This window comes from Notamacropus eugenii, chromosome 5 (assembly GCF_028372415.1).
Source record: "Notamacropus eugenii isolate mMacEug1 chromosome 5, mMacEug1.pri_v2, whole genome shotgun sequence".
NCBI lineage: Eukaryota > Metazoa > Chordata > Mammalia > Diprotodontia > Macropodidae > Notamacropus > Notamacropus eugenii.
In genome coordinates this window covers 341,125,243-341,141,689 of record NC_092876.1, presented here as the reverse complement: position 1 = coordinate 341,141,689, position 16,447 = coordinate 341,125,243, and the positions used below count along the sequence as shown (strand labels likewise).

Sequence of the window (16,447 nt, the reverse complement as noted above, 5' to 3'; positions counted from 1 at the left end):
TTTTATTTTAGAGAGTGTGCAATAATGTTCATCATTCTTGCTAGCTCTGTTTCCCAGTTGTCTTTCTAGTTTTCTGCTAAAGCAAGGATCACACCTAGTTGATTATTCTTTACCTTCCACCTTTGCCCCACATTTCCTTCCTCCCTACCCCCCACTCTCTATCCCCCCATGCAGCTACATGACCCAATAGAGAGAATACTAGAAATGAAGGCAAGAAGACCTGAGTTCAAATCTAGATTTAGACACTTACTATATGTCACCCTGCAAAAGTCACTTAACCTCGATTTGTCTTGATTTCTTCATTTGTAAAATGGGGATAATAATAGGACCTACCCTCTAGGGTTGCAAGGACCAAATGAAATAACTTATGCAAAGTGCTTTGCATTTGAAACAACTCTGATGTACCACCTCACATCCATCAAATTGGCTAACATGACAGAAAAGGAAAATGACAAATGCTGAAGGGGATGTGGAAAAACAAAGGCATATACACTGTTTGGTGAATATGTGGACTGATCCAACTGTTGTGGACAACAATTTGGAACTATAGCTAAAGGGCTATAATACTATATATACCCTTTTATCCAGTAATACCAATACTAGATCTGTATCCCAAAGAAAATTTTTTTTAAAGGAAAAGGGTATATATGTACAAAAATATTTATGGCAGCTCTTTTTGTGGTGGTGGAGAACCTGAGGGGGTACCCATCAATTGGAGAATGGTTGAACCAGATATGGTGTATGAATGTGATGGAATACTATTGAGTTGTAAGAAATGATGAAAGAAAAAAGCCCAGGAAGATTTGTATGAACTTATGTAAAGTGCTTTGAGTAGAACTGGGATAACATTGTATACAGGAACAGCAATATTATAATGGTCATCAACTTCGAAAGACTTCTCTACTCTGATCAGTACAATGATCCATGATAGTTCCAAAGGATTCATAATGTAAAATGCTATCTATAGAGAACTGATGAACTCTGAGTACAAGTGGAAGCATATTTTTCCCTACTTTTTTAAAAACATGGCTGATGTAGAAATATGTTTTGTATCATTTCATATGTATAACGAATATTGTATTATTTGCTTTCTCAGTGTGGGGAGGGACAGAGGGAAAGAATTTGAAATAGAAAATTAAAATTAACAAAAATTAACCAAAAAACACCTGAAACAAGTGAGAGCACATTTAGAAATAAAATGGAAAAGAACATAAAAGACTAAAAGTGCTTTGTAAATTCTAAAGCAGTATGTAAATTCTGGATATTATTGTTATTATTATATGCATATTCTTTCTTTTTTTATTTTTGGTGGCAGTTGGGGTTAGGTGATTTCCCCAGGGTCACACAGCTAATAAGTGTCAGAGTTCAGATTTGAACTTGGGTCCTCCTGACTCCAGGACTGGTTCTTTATCCACTCTGCCACCTGGTTGCCCCAAGCTCTTTCTGAGATGTGCTGCCTAAGAACCCATCTTAATATTCCATCTTACTTATATTCTCCTTTGCCTTTCTCAATACGGTGCCCCCCTGAGGGATTTTAAGACTTTGTATAAATAACAAGAAGCTTCTTTCTGTAAAAAGTTGAGTTTACCTGTTCTAGAATTTGTGGCCCATGGAAGGGAAAAAGCTTCTTCTGAATGGAGAAGGTTGAATATTGAAGGAGTTACACTGCTTCTCTGTCATTTGAGCATTCCTTATCCCACCATGTTGTTTTCTTCGCTTTTCATTCAGTTATTAGCTCTTTATTAGTTGTTTGTATGTGGTGCTGTTCTGGGTACACTATATGGTAAACAGTGCATAGAGATGCTGTGATCAAAGGGTATCTAGTGTGAGACTGACATATTAATACAAGGACAGTAAATGAACACAGAGTAAATGCATGTAAGTGCAGATTAAACGTAAGCACTCATGAATATAATAGAGGTCCTGTAATATAAATGGCTAGCTTATGCTTAGATCCGAGTGCCAGAGGTATTTCCAGAACCAGTGAATTCCTTCTTGCCTCAATAGCCAGTGGTAGTTGAGTTTTTAGATGGAGAGTAGAGCAAGGTAATAGGAGGAGATATACTTATAATGTTAACCATCATTCTCTTCTTGAAGCACACTATAGAAAATATTTTCTCATTGAAGCAGTATTATAAATGATGGTGATGTTTGCTGTTCTGCTCACAAAAGCCTCTAGTAATATTGGTGCTTATATTAATGTTCTACACTATATATATCTATATATATAGATATGTAGATATAGGCTCTTGTAGGCTGGATCATTTGTAATATTGTTTCTGTAGGAAAGCGTATTCCAGATTTCAAACAGCCAATTAAACCTGTTTGTAAGTTTGGGACCATTTGCAAGGCTTATCCCTTCCCTTGCTTAGGATGAATTGATGGAAATTCATATTTAGACAGAGTAAGGCTAGAACAAGACATCTTTGGATTATTGCTGTGATATATCTTAAGCAGAACTACTTGCATGCCACCCAAACAGCCTTGTTGTTCCCTGTTTAGGTGAAAGATGCTAGAGAAAATAAACCCACAGCCCTTGCCTATTTGGTATGTTGAGTAATGCCTAAATTTCAGTCTCAAAAGCCTTATTGGGACTACATTGAGAGCTCCCTGAAGGTCATCAGAGCCCATCAGTATCCTGTACAAATCATTTGAGTTGGCTTGTTGTATCATAACTGATGACAAGACTTTCTAGTTGCTTGCTCCAGCCCAACCTCCTCTTACCCTGGCTGAGTTGGAAGATGGAGTAGAGGGGTGAAAGCAAGGGCAACCAGGGGAAGAAAGCATCAATCACATGTGCCAAATATGCTCAGGGACAGTATGTGCATCCAATGTCAGTACACCAGTGTTACATTTTGGGGGTTTTGTTTGCTCATTCAGACAGAAGTTGTGGAGATGGCAGTGTGGGAAGATTTTTTTTTTTTAGTGTTATGTAGTTTGTTAAGGAAGAAATTCACAGATGTTTGTGGTGCAAATGTTTTGAAAACCCAATTTTGACTCCTAATGTTGGATTTGCTACAGGCACATTTTGATAGGGTCTTATACCTTCAGTCCTTAGACAGCTATAGATGGCACTATCTATAATTTCTGGTTTACCTTGATTTGACTGTCTTGTTTTTTTCTCTTGTCTCTTTAATCAAACTGGGAGCTCCCCAAGGTTAGGGACTTTGTTTCTCTCATTATAGTTTTCCAAAGGGAAACTTTCCCATTAGACTAGGAACTCTCTACCAGAACAATTGGCAAAATAAAAAAGATTACAGAGAAAAAAAGGCATAGTGAAATCTCTAAACCTGCAGATGTAAATTCTTTAGGGTATTGGCATGTCATTCAAACGGAGATAGACTATAAGAAGTTCCCATAAGGAGGACTTAAAGCCAAGATGGCCACCTCAGTAGAGGCAGGCATCCTAACTTCCACATACCTGCTTCCCCTAAAAAGACTAGAAATAGCACCAGATCCAATAGAGATCAAGCATAAAAAGCTGCAGTAAGTGCCTTTACCCACCCCAGAACTACACAAAAAGTCAGCAGAAATTCTGGCCACAGGTAATAGGAAAGGAGCTCTCCCAGAGAGAGTTATCACCATTGTAGGTAAACAAGAAGGCAGCCTCCCAGTGGAACCCCATACACCTGTAACCTGTAAGGATCTCTATCCAGAAGCAGTAAAAGTAGGGGACCCAGATTGGGGATCTTGGAAGCAAATGGGTTTAGTAGCATTCAGACCAGGACTCCTAGGCTTAGGGTCCAAAGAATTCTGTCCTGAGATACCTTAGAGGACCCCAAAGATGTAGTGCTTTATTTGAACCTTATATATCTGGAGTAGGGGGCGTCTGAGAACTTAAACTTCCAAAAGCTCTTAGAATAGACATATTCCAGGAAGTGAAAGTTGGAGCAGGAACCTAACTGGAGAAAAAGCAAGGCTTTTTCCTCACCCCAAAGTACAGTAGAGTTTGGAGCTTAATCCTGATACAAAGCCTCAATTTAGGAATTAAGACTGGGGAGATGAGTAAACAGAAGATGACACCAGCCACTATAAAAATTATTTACAGGATAGAGTCAGAATGGCCAAGTGAGAAGTATTTTTGCCTAATTCACACAGCACATGGCCACCATAATAATCTAGAAAACATGCTAGCCCTAATTCTGATTGGAAAAGCCAAGAAGTAAGTTTATGTTACCAGGTCAGAACAGGTTAGGGAAATGAAGAGAGAGGGCTGAAGACACTGAGGATAGAGAGCTGGTCAGAGTATACCAAGTGAGCATTTCACCCCTGCCAAAGACAGAAAGAGGGTAGAGACAAAACACCAGGGCAGGAAGCACTGGGGCAGAAAGAGATCCTGGGGGATGCCTAAACTAGCAATAGGTGCAGAAACATACCATCTGGCATCTTTGTTGCCCATTAACCAGTTCCAGGTCACAGATCCAGGGTGGAAGTGAGTGGTTGCAAGTGGATGTGGGCTTAAAGCTGTGTATTGATTAAGGAACAAGTTCTGTAAATGTAGTTGTATGACTTTGAACCCAGGAGTAGAGCAATGACTCAGTTCTAGTCTTTAGCCTAGCACATAAGCCTGCAGAGGAGTAACTAGAGAAGAAGTCTCAGGCTGACAGGGAACCCACACTTCAACCCCTCTGAACTTGCAGAACCTCCTAGCAGGCTAACAGTAATTGAATACATCAGCAGTCTACAGAAACCCAGCCTCACACAAGCCACCAGACCCAAGTACGGATTAGAAATTCACAGAGCTCAGACCAGGAGGGCAAGTGAACAAGGCTTCTTCCAGATCACACTACTTTGGGGGCACTGAAAACTTACAGCCACTGGACTGAGTTGTGAAAGCAGTAGAACATAAAAGGATAGAAACACAGGCCAGACATCCCTTCCAGAAGTGCTCAGCATAGCACAAAGTCCAAAGTCAAGAAGCAGGCTGGAAGAATGAGCAAACAAACAAAGAAAGAACCTGGCCATAAAAAGCTGTTATGGTGACAGGGAAGCTTAAGACTCCAAATACAGAAGACAATGACTTGAAAACATGTATCTGCAAAGCATCAAGGAAAAATGTAGATCAAACACAAGCCCAACTGGAGTTCCTAGAAGAGTTAAAGAGTTTTTCAAAAAATTATTTTAAAAACCAAATGAGAGATGGAGGAAAAAATATTAGAGGTTTGGAAGAAAAATATGAAAAGAGAATTAACTGGTAAAATAGCTCATGAGGCATAAAATCATATTGAAGAAAATAACTCCTTGAAAATTAGAATTGGCCAAATAGAAGCAAATGACTCTGCACAACATCAGGAAATAATAAAACAATCAAAAGACTAAAGACAAAAATGGGAACTATCTTACAGGAAAAACAGTTGACATAGAAAATAGGTTGAAGAGAAATCATTTAAGAATAATTGGATTACTTGAAGTCCATGAACAAAAAAGATTAGACATCATATTTCACAAAATCATAAAATAAATTGTCCAGATATCTTAGAAGCAGAGGGCAAAGTACAAATTGAAAATCAGTCACTTTCTGAAAGAAACACCAAAATGAAACTCTTGGGACTGTCATAGCTAAAATCCTAGTTTAGGGAGTCAAAACAGAAGTATCACGGTTCCATTTGTGTTGTAGAAGGAATTTGTTAGGAACTTCTTTATTGCTTTTTTTTTCTAACATTTTATGCACTATTGAGATTAATTTTTGTTTAAATGTTTAGTAGAATACAGTTTCATATAGTAAATTGATCTGGTTCTAGGTTCTTTTTTTTTCCCTTGGGAGGAGAGGGTTGATTTATATTTTGTTCAATTTATTTTTCTAAGATAGAGTATTCTTTTCTGTTCTATGAATCTGGGCAATTTATGTATTATATTTTTGTAACCATTCATTTCATTTTTATCTTCAGTTTTGTTAGCATGTAGTTGAACTCCCTAAGCCAGGAAGTCAAAACAGAGACAGAAAACTATAGACCAATTTCCCCAATGCAAAATTAAATAAAATACTAGTAAGGAGATTATAAAAATATGTCATGCTTATTTTTTGCCAGGAATGCAAAACTGATTCAATATTAGGAACACAATAAGCATAACTGACCATATTAATAAAATTCATATGATTATTTCAATAGATACAGAAAAAGTTTTTGACAAAATGTAATACCCACTCTTGTTAAAAAACTAGAAAGTAGGAATAAATGGAGCTTTCCTTACAATGATAAATGGTATCTATCTAAAATGAAAATCAGACTTTATCTGTAATGGAAATAATAAGCTAGAAGCCTTTCCAGTAAGATCAGGAATGAGACAAGAACATCTCTTAGCGCGATTACTGTTCATTATTGTACTGGAAATACTATCTGTATTAATAAGAGAAGAAGAGAAAACTAAAGGAATAAGCATAGGCAAAGAGGAAGCAAAGCTATCACTTTCTGCAGATGATATGATAGTTTACTTAGAGAACCTTAGAGAATAAACTAAAAAATTAATTGAAACAAAGTTTTGATTCAGCTTCCAGCAAAGTTAAAATATATAAAATAAACCCACACAAATCATCAGCATTTTTATCTGTTCCCAACAAAATCCATCAGGAAGAGAAAGAGAGAGAAATACCATTTTAAATAATGGTAGACTCTATTAATATAATCACCAAGATACACACAGGAACTTTATGGACACAATTTTATAAAACATTCCTAGTGCTTTACTCTTTCTCACACCAACTGTTTTTTTTTTTTTTTTTGGAGACCATTCCAACATAATTGACTCAATGCACTCTGCCTATGCAGACTCCTCCTAATTGCCTTAATGGTGATAAAATTCTTAGGAGTTACATTTTCTCATGTAGGAATGTAAACAGTTTAACTCCATTGAGTTCCTTATGGCTACTCTTTCATGTTTACCTTTTTATGCTTCTCTTTAGTCTTGTGTTTGAATGTCAGATTTTCTACTCAGCTCTGTTATTTTCTTCGGGAATGCTTGGAAGTCCTTTATTTCATGAAATGTCTATTTTTTTCCCTGGAGAATTATACTCAGTTTTTCTGAGTAGGTTATTCTTGGTTATAATTCTAGTTCCTTGCCATCCAGAATATCATTCCAAGCCCTCTGCTTCTTTAATATGGAAGCTGCTAAATCCTTTGTGATCCTAATTGTGGCTCCATGATATACAAATTGTTTATTTTTGAGTGCTTATAATATTTTCTCCTTGACCTGGGAGCTCTGGAATTTGGCTATAATATTCCTGGGAGTTTTTATTTGGAGTACTCTTTCAGGAGATGATCAGTAGATTCTTTCAATTTTATGTTAATTTCTGGATCTAAGATATCAGGACCATTTTCCTTGATAATTTCGTGAAATATGACTAGGTTCTTCCTCTGATTATGGTTTTCAGGTAGTCCAATAATTCTTAAATTATCTCTCTTTGATCTGTTTTCTGGGTTATTTGTTTTTCCAATGAGATGTTTCATGTTCTTTTATTTTTTTTATTCTTTTGACTTTGTTTTGTTGTTTCTTGAAGTCTTGTGGAGTACTTAGCTTCTACTTGCAAAATTCTAGTTTTTAAGGAATTATTTTCTTCAGTGAGCTTTTGTCCCCCTTTTTTCATTTGGCCAGTTCTTTTTTTTCCAGAAGTTCTTTTTTCATTGAATTTTTGAACCTCTTTTTCCATTTGGTCTATGCTGCTTTTTAAGGAATTTGTTTCTTCAGTGAATTTTTCTACCTGTTTTACCATTAGGCCAATTCTGATTTGTTGTTTTTTTTTTAAGGTCATATTCAATATTTTTGTGGCTTTTTTACGAAGCCATCAGTTCTCTTACACAATTTTCTTGCATTATTCTCATTTCTTTTCCTAATTTTCCCCCTATTGTTCTCTCTTTCATTAACACTTGAGTTGAACTTGGGTCCATTTAGCATTTTTTTTTAAGGCTTTGCTTGTAGTTCTTTTTATGTTATTATTCTGGGTTTTTGTCTTGGTCTTCCCTGCCATTGTAGTAGCTTTTTGTGGCCAGTTCTTTTTTTTGTTGTTCATTTTTCCAGCCTATTTCTTGACTTTGAAGTTTATGGTAAAATTGTCTCTGCTCACTGTGGGGTGAGGAGGCAGTGTTCCAAGCTTTGGGATTTTTCATGCTGCTGTTTTCAGAGCTCGTTCTGGGGGGTCTGCAAGTCTTCAGTGCTTCCAAAGTGGGAGAGGTGTGGTCACTGTCTCCTGGTCTGTTCTCTGGTCTTAATCCAGGAAGGGCACCTCCTTTCCTGTGGCCACAAGTGTTTGTATGCCTCTCTATACTGGAATTCTGACCAGGGCCCCTACTCACCTGTGACAAATCACAGGTGCTCCTCTCTGCCCTGGAACTGTGACCCAGAACTGCATATGGGTAATATATTTGCCAATCAGTGCTAGCTACACCCAATACCCTGTATTAGTCCCCTGTAATCTCTTTCTGACCAATTGTCTGACCCCCTTATTGTTTCTGGGCTAAAGAGCTCCAAAACTGCTGCTGTTGCTATTGTGGGACCTGTGCCCACCCTGGTATTACAGACCTCTCTTGCAAACCTCCTAAGTTGCTTAGGCTAGAAAAATGTCTTTTGTTGTCTCTGCTGCTCCAAAATTTGATTTTAAAGTTGTGGAATGTTGGGATCCTTCAGCTGGGTTCCAGCCTGTACTCTGCCATCTTGGCTCTGCCGCTGTGGTGTTTTCTTTATTTGTTTGTTTGTTTGTTTTAAAGAAATCAATCCTCCTTACATCCTTACACAACAGCAGTTTCAGAAACAGACATTACTTTAGCTTGGTGAGGGGAAGAACAGGGGAAGCTTCCCAGGAAGTGATATCTGTCCTGGACTCTGATGAAAGAGTAGGATTGCTTTATCACAAATGAATGGAATAATAGCTAGAAGTTGAGTATGCCTGTATTTGGAGACCTGGATTGGACGGCTAGAATAGGGAGTTGCAAAGTCTGCCTTATTTGTCTCTTTGTGGTATGTATGAGGCTACTAGGTAGAAGAAAGAGCATCAGGTCTGGGGTCAGGAAGACTTGAGTCAAATCCAGCCACAGACATGGAACTGTGTGATGCTGGGCAAGTCATTTAACCATTGTTTGCCTCAGTTTCCTCATCTATAAAATAGGTATAATAATAGCACCTACCTTACAGGGTTCTTGTGAGAATCAATTGAGATAATAATTATAAAGCACTTAGCATAGTGCTTGCCACACAGTAGGTGCCATATAAATGTTAGCTTATACACACATATACACACGTACAGAGCTATTAAGTACATGCATTTGTGTGGGAGGGGAAGAGCATAGAGGGTATTCTCCAGTGAAAAGAGGGAATTCTTGAGCCTGGGCCTGAGACATTACATCTTTCAGGCAGAGTTGTTCTCACGGCTTCACAGATGGCAAGGGGAGAAGAAAGAATTTAATGACTCCATTCATTCATTCATTCAACAAATTTACTAATGGAATGTCATGCAGACTTTGTGAAGATGCTCTTGAAATTGTTTTTAGGCCCTTAATGTGACTCCTCCATTATCAGAGACATTTTTCGTAGGATATTCCAGGAGATAGCAGGGCTTGCAATAGGTATCAAGTGTTTGGTGGTTATTTCCCCAGCAGGAGTCCCCTCTCCTACTTTGTGTCACTTCCCTTTGTTTCTGGGTCTTAAGAGTGCAACTTTTGTCTTCCCTGGTTCCATTTTCCAGCTCTTTTCCTAGTCATTCTTTGTAACTCCTTTCTTTTTTCTATTTCTGCTCTAATTTCTCCTTGAATTTATACCTGAATAGTTTCTGAACAGTAATTTGTTGCTACTGGTGTAGTCTGAGTGTGTCTAGTTTCTGCTATCCTTTCCTGTTCCCAGTTTTTTGACCTGGGCTCTGGAGGCTCCATTCAGTTTTGCTGGTGATTGTTATCAGGTTTTTTATATGTATATAAGCAGAATTTGCATTCCCATCACACCCCTGTAGCATGGCACTGGGGAGAGAACTTGGCTGGGATTCTTATAGTCTGAGAGGATAGAGGAAACTGTGGCCAAAGAAGAAATTAGTATGAGTGAGCGCTGTCTAATATGCTAATTACTCCTGCTAATTCCTTTTTTGGACATGGCTGTCCTATCAGACAAATGCTACTTCCCTCCCTTGGGTTTGGAGGTTATCATTTCTCTTGATTTTTCCTGCCATGAAATTTCCCTTCTCTCTGCTCTCTCCCTGTGTCTGCATTTTTATTTTCCATAAAGCTTAAGTCACTGGCCTGGAGCGGTACATGGAAAGAAAAGCATCCTATAGATTGATTAATCAATCTTATTTCATTACTCTATCAGGATTCTGCTATGCCCATAAGTGTGGGGACTTTCGCCTTTCTCTACATCCTCTTCTTGTTTGTACTACAGATTACATTATATCAGACTACATTGAGTTATCCCAGGAAAGCCACATTTGGAAGAATTACTCTTATTCTTAGAGGTAATTCCTGTATTGCCTGTTTGCCTAACATCCCACATGAACTCAGAGTCCCATCTACATGTCATATTGAATCTTCTTCTCCCTCTCTCCCCCCTTCTGCTTTCTTATTGCGTTCATGTGTCTTATCTCTCAACTCAATTTTAGAAAGAGTCAGAGTTTCATTTGTAGCACTCAACATCTGGCACAGTACTGGGCACCTAGGGGAGAAAGAGGGAAGAGCCCTGGATAAGAGTCAGGAGACACTGATTCAAATCCTGGCCTTACCTCTTGTCAGCTGAGTGACATCGAGTAAGTCAGTCACTTCATAGAGACCTAGTTTCTTCTTCTATAAAATAGCAATGCTCTTTCCTGCCCTGTTTATCTCACAGAGTTGTTGTGAGTATAAAAATAATGGATATGAAAATGCTTTGCTAATTGTAAAGCTATATTGTGTATTATTATTGTTATGGGTGCTTATTAAATTACTTGTTTCTTCCCTATGCCACATTTCCTGCTTATCTTTAAAGAATGGTAGGAGCTCTTCCCACCTCTTATAACTACCTCCCAGGGATGTGAAGTGGGGCAATGGGGGTGGGGATTTTCACATTGTAGATAAAAAGTTTTGAGAATAAGATGGCATAGCAGTGCTGACTGTGGCTAAATGAAACTTTGATGGGGGTTTCTGGGAAATGTACTATTCAGTGTCAGCTTTATTTTTTAATTGTCTATTTCCTTGTGCTTTCTGTTCTGCCCGCCCCTGCTCAGAGTGAGCATGCTGAGTGAGAAGGAAGAAGAGGCCAGGTTTGGACATGGCATATCTGTGTCATACAGTGGAATCATAGAATTCTGAGCTAGCAGAGACTCATCAGTTCCAACACCCTTATTTTTCAGATGAGGAAAATGAGAGAGGAAAATGAGAGTAGACTTGTGCAAGGTTGTACAGCTAGCTAATGTCAGAATCAGCACTAGAACCCCAAATATCCTACTTGCCAGTCTTATGTATTAATCACACTGTCAAGTCATCCTAACAAGGGCAGGATACCCAGGATATTTACTGTTTGGGATATTGTAGCCTCTCCCTAACTACTGCTCTCTCCCCAATCCTCTTCATCTGTTTTACTTTTTTTTTTTTTTTTTTTTGCGGGAGGTGAGTCCCCAGAAGCATAATATGAGAGATCATTACTACAAAAAGCTTTATAAAGCAGCTATCCTAGACCCAGTTGATTCCATAGAAAATCCTTAATCATACATTCTGTTTGTTTATATGTGCCTATGTTAGCCATATATCCAGGATTATATGGGGATCATATATTTGTTGGAGATTGAAAAAAGGAAGCTTCATAGTCTGAACTGGCCCAAATCTGAGTGATTTAATGAGGTAGGTTGTGGGATTGTAGTTTCAGGATGGAATTGGGTAAGGACTGTCAAGTAGCAGTTGGTGATACCAAACTCAAAAAATAATAGACTTCTGAGGTTTGGGTGGACAAGCAAGGAAGATCAACTCCCCTGTGTGTTTCTGCTGCTAATATTTGGTTCCATTAGGGCAGGTGATGAGACTGAGATAGGTTAGAGCCTTTGGACCCTCAAGCCTATTACTATCATTCCATTCATAGTAATGTCCCATGGGTAACATCTCTCCCATTGGAAAGAATGACTGAGAGAAGAAGTGAACAGAGCCTGGAAGATACTACCAGGTTCTATAATGCTAGGCATGTAACAGATCTTAAAGCCCAGAAAGCCAGGAGACAGGAAAGAAGTGAAAGGGTTGAGAAAAGCTCAACAGCTGTGCTGTTTTTCTGTACCCTTCCTGTCATGAGAACTGCTTTATATAACATTCTTTGCTCCATGTATGTTTCAGGACTGAGTAGGAAGGGTCTCAAAGGGAAAGACGTGGACTTTGCCCTCAGGGAACTTTTATCTATTGAGAGAGACAAGAAATACACAGGAAAAGAAACATTGTACTATGGTTATCTCCATGCTGAAGGCATTCAGTGCAAGTAAGAACTTGAGGATTGCCTGTCTTCTGTCCTATTAGAAAGGATGAAGTGTTCTTGGGCAATGATGGAAAGAAGAAATGAAGAAAAAGGCAGTAAAATGTGAAAAAGCCTATTAGCTGGTAGGCCTGACATGGAAAATCAAAAGGCTTACTTTCTTGAATGTGCATCTAATGATGAGAGCAGGAATGGTAGTGTGGCTCCAGCCCACCTTCTCATCTTTATTTCATATTTTTTCCCTTACATATTCAGTGCCACAGCTAAACTGGCTTGTACATCATTCCTTAATTTCATCCTTCTCTTGGCACATTTACATATATTCTTCCTCATGTCTGTATTGGATGCTTCCATGTTGGTCCCTATTGCTCTTATGCTTTTCAGGTGCCATGTGCCACCGTCACCTCATCTCCTCAATATGAAGTGATCCCTTCATCTCCGAATCTCTCATTCCACTCTCATTTGATTTCTTCTCTTTACTTAATCGTGTTCCAATTTGTATTAATTATTCATGAATATATCTTAGCTTCTCTGTATGATTGCAAGTTTTTTGAGGGCAGGAACTGTGTCTTTTATTTTTAGCTCTCCAGTTCCCATCTCAGTGCTGCGTATATGATAGTCATTAAATAAGTATATCTGTTGCTGAATTTGTTTACTGGGGCCATGCAGTATTAGGAAGAAGAGCTGCACTTTCATAGAATATGATAGCTTTCTCTTGCAGACAGTGTCAAGCTAGTGAAGGCTTTGAAAATTGGGGAGGAAGGAAAGTTTCTATCCTTTAGTCTGCGAAAGCTGAGTATTAACTCTTTGGGGTCATTTAGCTAAAGCAAATTAAGAGTGGAAATCAAGTTAAATTCTTAACCTTTTTTGTATCATGGACTTCCCTGAGGGCTTATAATCCTAAGGTAATTCTGTTCTTTCTTCACCAAAACATAGCATATCTCTACAAAATTTGCCTTGAACTTTTCACCAATGTGTGAGTGAATCAGAGGTGCTGAAGCTGGCATAGCCTCGTGGGATTTTCTAGCCCCAAGGGACGTTACCTAATTGATTCATATTGAATGGTTCCACGCAGAATGTAAGCTTCTTTTTTTAAAAAAAAATACCTCCATCTCCCCAGCATAGTGCCTTGAAGTATACTTAAGTGTTTGTTGGACGTATTTAGACTGAATTGAAATCATTCTGGACTGAGAGAACGTAGAGAAAAACTCTTTTAGCATATTGTTCCATGTTTCTGGGGGTGGAGGGTGGCATTATCTGGAGGTCTGAAATAAGCAAAGCATTGAGACTGGAGCCAGGAGATAATAAATAGCAGGACCTTGAATGACAGACTAAGAATGAGGGATGGGAAGACTGTTGTGTTGTTTATCCCTCATTCTTTTTTTTTTTCTTTAGGTTTATTACAGGAAGGAATTTTATTATTAGAATAGGGAAATTTTAGACCATCTTCAGAAAAGAATAAACATGGGTAGAACTGGAGTTCATTTACCCTTCTGTTGTTTACTTCTTTTAAATATATATATATATGTATATATATATGTATATATATATACATATATATATATAAATTTATTTACTTTTCAGTTCTCAACATTCACTTCCACAAGAATTTGAACTCAAAGTTTTCTCCCCATCTCTCCCCACCCTCCACCCCAGGACAGCATGCACCCCATCCACCCCTTCCTCCAGTCTGTCCTCCCTTGTATTACCCCTCCTTCTTCCATCCCCCTTTCCCTCTATTTTCCTGTAAGGCAAAATAGATTTCTATATTCCATTGCCTGTATATCTTAATTTTCAATTGCATGCTAGAACAATTTTTAACATTCATTATTAAAGCTTTGAGTTCCATATTCTCTCCCTCGCTCCCCACCCACCCTCACTGAGAAAACAAGCAACTCAATATAGGTCATACATGTGTAACAATGCAAAGCACTTCCATAATAGTTATGTTGTAAAAGACTAACCACCTTTCCCTCTGTCCTATCTTGCTCTCCATTTATTCCATTCTCCCTCTCTTGACCTGTCCTCCCACAATAGTGTTTGGTTCTGATTAACCCTTTCCCTAATTTTCTGTCCTTTCTATTATCTTCCCTCTCCTTCTTAAAGGGTAAAATAGATTTCCATATCCAGTTGAGGGGGGTTTTTAATCCTTCATTCTTGAAGAGAACCAATGCCATAACAAGGATGATGTCTTGATCTGAGTGTGAATTGAATTTAAGTGACACAGAGCTGTGCAAAGTCAGTCTCACTTTTTCCTCTATAGTAATTGGAGTCCACTGGCAAGACAAAAGTCAAGATGACTGGCGATAGCCCCTGGATGGGAAGAATCTATTTATTAGATAGTACTCCAGTTTCTTTTAGTACCATTGATCAGTGCTGGCTGTTTCTTGTGGGCTGGGTTCACATGGATAACACAGTGTTGAGGCAGTGTGGTACAAGGTTAACCCAAGTCTGGAGTTGGATAAAGAGGACAGTACGTTGGGGTTGCTTCTTCAAACAGTTTGAGCCATTGATCTGTTAAGTTGGTTGTTTGTTGTTTTTTAAGTCAAAGAAAACAAAGTTTATTAAGGATTCGCCTAATTGGGTTGCCTCTTAAGGAGTCTAAGCATTTGTAACGCTTGTATCCACAAGCGGGTGAGATAGAATCTCAGCTAGACAGAGTCTGAGCTGGATTGAATCTGAGTACCTTCATGGAGGCAAGATGAAACTTAAATACAGAAAAGAGTATAGGAGGGATCTGGGGGGGTGAGGGGGGGGGTAGTCTGGTAGTCCAGGGTGATGGGAGGAGGGGTTTAGGAAGAGTCTTGAGGAGAAGTCCAAGGAGGGAATCCAAGGAAGGGTCAAGGGCTGGAAACAGCTGGAGGCTATCAGGAGATAGCAGACAATGGAGGTGGGAAGCAAGTGGGGCAATCGAGAGATAACAGACTGTGGTCACAGATTTGAGTATGAAAAGCCAGGTTCTGTTGAGACATACAAGGGGAGCTCAATTTGAGTATGAAAGTTCAGATTCTGTGAGGAGATACTAGGAGAGCTCAATTTGAGTATGAAAAGCCAGGTTAAGTGAGGAGATTCCAGGGAAGCTCAAGGAAGTTCCCAGAGTTTGAACCTCATCATTCCCCCCTCAAACAGATTGAACCCAAATTCTTTTGGGGTAAAGGGCAAAGGTCTCAGTTTCTGAAACTTCTTCCTGCTGGCAAGGGGCGTAGAGCTGTCCCTGCCTTGATGGGTCCTGTTCAAGGGGTCAGACTTCAGAACCTGAGTGGTGCCAGGTCCAGTGGGCTGGAGATCTTGGATTCAGATGGAGGTTGGTATGCAGCCTGGACTGTCATCTGGAAGTTGATGGCTTGCACTCTGGAAAAGACAAACTTGGCAAGGAGGTTAGGCAAACACACACCAAACAGGTACAAAAGGAGTATAAAGAAAAGACAATTTCCCTGGCATAAAAGATAATTTCTCTGCAGAGAATTAAAGATGACTATGGCAAGGCCAAAACATAGAAGGGAATGTTTGATATGGGAGTTTTTTGCTGTCAGATATCCCCTTTCTTTCCAGATTGCTCCATGGGCATGTAGAGCAAGGAAAGCATATTTTGAGTAAATAAAAACATCAACTGGCCTGGGGTCAGGTAAGACTCCCAAAGCTTGTCCTCTCCTTTCATCAACATACAGAATGAAAGGTTTTCCCAGATTGGGTAGGTCTAGTGATGGAGTGGTGATCAAATTAGTTTTCAGAGTCTCAAAAACTTTAGCCTGGTCTGAGTCAGTGCCCTGAGTAGGGTCATAAAGGAGTTTAGCAATAAAACCAAAATTAGGAATCCAGAGTCTACAAAATCCAGTCATTTCTAAAAACACTTGAACTTGTTTCTTAGTAGCTGGAACAGGGATAGACAGGATTGTCCTTTTTCTCTCAGAGGTTAAGGAGAGAGAGGGTGTGAGTTCATGGCTCAGATACCTTATGGACTGGCATGCTATCTGCGCTTTGTTCCAAGAGACCCTATAGCCTCGAATGCCTAAGAAATTAAGGGCTTCTGTGGCAGCAGCCAAAGAAG

At 39.0% G+C, this 16,447-nt stretch overlaps 1 protein-coding gene across 1 annotated transcript in view; it reads left to right on the top strand.

The window, feature by feature from the left end:
- Positions 1–16,447, top strand: part of PDIA5 (protein disulfide isomerase family A member 5) — a 188,141-nt gene that overhangs the window by 46,227 nt on the left and 125,467 nt on the right. The window lies entirely within an intron of this gene.